Source organism: Oryza sativa, chromosome 11, assembly GCF_034140825.1.
Source record: "Oryza sativa Japonica Group chromosome 11, ASM3414082v1".
Classification (NCBI taxonomy): Eukaryota; Viridiplantae; Streptophyta; class Magnoliopsida; order Poales; family Poaceae; genus Oryza; species Oryza sativa.
The window spans coordinates 256,967-261,098 of record NC_089045.1 but is presented as its reverse complement, the minus strand read 5'-3'; the positions used below and the strand labels follow the sequence as shown (position 1 = coordinate 261,098).

General features: G+C 40.5%; 1 long non-coding RNA gene across 1 annotated transcript; it reads left to right on the top strand.

Annotated features, from left to right (window-relative positions):
* The first annotated feature begins 227 nt into the window (after positions 1 to 227).
* On the top strand, positions 228 to 3,282 carry LOC107279441 (uncharacterized). The gene is made up of 3 exons (XR_001541300.3): positions 228 to 612; positions 2,580 to 2,738; positions 2,967 to 3,282. It is a non-coding gene; the product is annotated as an uncharacterized lncRNA (long non-coding RNA).
* Positions 3,283 to 4,132: the final 850 nt, after the last annotated feature.

Genomic DNA, 4,132 nt, shown 5'->3' with positions numbered 1-4,132 from the left:
ATCAACTAAATATGGACCGTCAGATTTCTCCTCTGGATTGTTACAGCCCATCAGATATTCTAACTGGCAAAATATCTTTTTAATCCTTCTAGAAATTTATTTTTCAACAAGGTCCTCCCACATCCCTAAAAAGAAAAATCGCGATTCCTCTCGTCGAGTCACGATGCCTCCGCTCCCGAGATCGACGCCCCGCCTCCTTCCCTCCTGGTCGCTGACGCCGCCTCACTGGCTCCCCGCCACCGCCACCTCCCATTCGCCGTCCGTAGCGTGCTCTGCCTCCGGCCTGCCTTTTCCCCACCCCAACTCTTCCTGTTCAGTTCTTCCTCACAACCGCCGCTGCCTCTTCGTCTCCATCACCAGCGCTACGGCGCTACCTCCTCACCTCCCCACCGACGCCCCATCACCATCTCTGTCGCTTCCGTACACCTAACCTGCGTTGGCTCGCCGCATCCGCCTGTAGTCCCTATGCTGCCCTGAAAAGAGAATAACGAACAGCATACGCATAGCTACAGTGGGGAGGGGATAGATCGGGATGGAGGGCCATGCCTGTTGGATCCATCACCGGAGCTGTCTCCAATCTCCATCGAGGGATACCCATTTCGAGAGCCCAAGGTGATTGATCTGCTTCTCTATCTTCCTTTCCTGTGTATTGATTTCGATTTTAGCCTTTCAAATGTACTATTGATTTGTACTATTTATATACATATTATAAATTCTAATATTGATTAACTTGATTCGCCTTTATATTTCATAAGCCAAAAAAATCATAACTATTTAGTCTCCATTATTGGGTTGGAGACTTGGAGTTACACTAGAATGCAATTGACAAAATCAAACCAATCCAGCATGAGACAGATGAGTATAACTGTAATTATCAATAAATAAAGTATTTTGTATAAAGTATATCTGTTTACTTATAACTAAAATAAATTATTCTCTAAGGCAGCTCACGACCGATGATGTTTTGAAGTGTATCTAAATCTTTGTACTGTTTTTTACGTCATGAATACACTAAAGAATAATTCCAGCCATAACTTCAAGGGACCATAGTTTCAGAAATTGTAACAATCTTACTTTGCATGAGTGATCCTATAGGAGCAAAGCTGACTGGCAGATACATGTAAAGCTCAAGTCACCAATGCTAATTCAAGATAAAGGGATAACTTTTTTTTTTGTCCCTCCTTCCCAAACACCACCTTAGTGTATTACTTTTTTTTGAAAGGAACTAAAGTTTAGTCCCTCCTTCCCAAACACCACCTAATAATCCGCTCATGGAGGGTAGATTACTATCTTCAATTATGATTAAATTGAAATTGTTTGTTCATGGAGAAGATTTCAGACGCCTACTACATATATGCTTTTCTAGGGGCTATAATGATAGACAAATTTTAGGTTGATCAAACGACAAATAAAGCTGAATTGTTATTAATTTAACCATTTTGCGTCACCGAGTATCAGTTACTCAACATCAGTTGCTTCCGGAGTCCAATTTCACTTTCCCTACGGGAGTAGTGTACTTCTATTTTATGGTTTGTATTGGGGAACACTTATTGGCATGTTAATTGCTTTCGGTGATTGATTAACTCTTATACTGGGACTTGCATTTTAACTTACGGTGCCCATTAGATTTTAGACAAACCAGCAACTTGATTTAACCTAATTTTTTTTAGTTCTTTGCATTGCTCTTGCCATTCATTTGGGTAAAATGACTTGCATGGCCTATTTACAGAGATTATGAGCCAAAATGTGGTTTGTTTTGTTGCAAATGAAAATAGTTCACAGGCTGCATTGTTGCACCATAACCTGACTAATCTGCGAAGGCTTTGATATGAGCCTAATTGCTTGGTAACGGATTTTCTACTCTAAGCTGAATTGCATTGGATTACTGTAACCTATACGTATTGAAACAGGAAGTTAGGTACCAGCTACTGCTATTTTCCATTAGTACATACGATTTACACTTGCCCGGTTAAAATCAAATGTTACAGCAATAAACAAACAAACTGCAGAGTTAGCACGGATTTGTTAAGGCTAGAAATTTCTTGCATCAATAGGCACTCCACAGCTGCAGTATGATAAAATCACTTGTTTGCAAGTGCGCCAACATGTGATTTTATCATTTCGGCTGAACCGAGACCTGGTGCATCCTCTGGTGGTGAACCTGTCTTTAGTGGCATGGATCCAAAGCATTTTAAGGGGGATCACACCTATGTCCATGTTTCTCGCAAAGGCTACTGGCAGTTTAACACGCGGGATCTCCTTACTGATGGCCACTCAACTGGCTTCTATGCAAAAGGCTGTGCTGCTATTGTGGACTCTAGAACTTCCTTGCTTACTGATCCTACAGTATGTATTATTAATATCTTCAAATTAAAGATCCAGATCACCTCCATATTTGTTTGTTCATGGTTACTTAGCTCAAAGTTTCCATTCTGTGATAATGTAGTTGATTGGTGAAGGTAGATAATTTCGAATAAGTCAATAACTATACAAATATTTAGATAGTCGCTAGTACCGAGTGCAGCTGCAATTTTCAGCAATATGGTGTATGACTTCTTTGCACCTTCTGTTATTTCCAGGCTATAGTTGCTCAGGTGAACCATGCTACTGAGGCTGAAGGAATTATCAGCACGGAATGATTGGTGGTGAGAACGTGTGCTTGGGTAGGCGGCAGATGAGGGAGAAATAAGTGATTGACTACTTGATCAGAAATACTGATTAATGCAAACCATGGTTAAGTAAGATTTCAAGAGGCTTGACTACTTGATCATGCATAAAAATGAGCTTTAAGTGCAATAAGTCAATGACAATTTTTTTAGAAATGCAAATGACACGTCGACAATAAGAATGTGTTTTCATTTTAGCAATAGTTATAGTACATTAATTGCCAGCTTTGCAATTATGCACCTCTCATAAATCTTGCCTAGAAGTTTAATACCATTATGACAATCTCCATGAACCTGTAGGTTCTTTACTGTCTTAGCGGTGCCGGGTGCAGTGCTTATCGATTCAAATGAAATATGATGGTCTTGAGATGCCTTTGCGCAGACAGAACTACTTTAGCTTCTGGCCTCTCTAGAAAAGGATGAAATGCATCCAACATTTGGCAGAGTTCAAAATGTTGCGTGATCACCTTATACCAATCTTTGTAATACTGTACTGATTAATATTTGTACAATTTGAGAAGTAGATCTTCCTATCAATTTTTACATGGGTCTAATCTTTGTAATAGTGATGTCGGTTGGTATGATGTTGTTTATATGCTATCAATTCTACAGTATATTTGCAATTTGTTATGTCATAGGAATGAATTCGTAGCTCTGTTGATTGGGATAATGTGGCATATAGGCTGTCAACTTTCCTAGGTTTTGTGTAGGTGCTGTGCGTGATGGTGGGTTTTTTACTTTCCTAGCTACTGCCTTTCAAGGTGATAGCCTCGTACTTTTTTCCTACTCTATTTAATGAATCGTCGCACCGTCTAGTGTTGGTCGTTCAAAAAAATTTGTTATGACATAGGAAGAAATTTGTAGTTCCTTGCAAAATAAAAATCTGGAACACTTATAAAATGTTCATTTTTTTTCTATAGAAATTCAACTAATTCCTATACTTTTTTTTTGCACAAGTTTCAAAGAGATTCAACTAATTTATCATAGCACAAACAACATAGACAGACTATAAAGCAAAGCACGCCAACCGGCGTGCTCATTTTCTAGTACATGCTGAAAATTCTCAGCTCTTATGTGTGTGGGCTATTATTCCTTGAGATAAGTTCACCTAACGTCCCTGAACTTTACGTCGAGTCTATCTGTGGTCCCCAATCCCCAATAGAAGATATCTCTACCGCTAAACTATTATAAACCGTGAAAAAAAAAGTTTCAAGACAGTATGAACTAAATTTAACCTCGGTTACGCTGACGTGGCATACGGCGGGCCTCACATGTCAATGCGCCGTGGAGGCGTTATTACATGGAGTCATCATCGATCTATCTGGTTGGGCTGGCGGCAGAGATGGACTTCCTCGACGGCGTGCGGTTCCACAACATCATGACGCCGTGGTTCCCGTTGGAGCGTCGGGCTCGCCATCGATGCGGCCACCGGCGAGCACAAGGTCGTCAGGCGAAGGTTGCGCAGC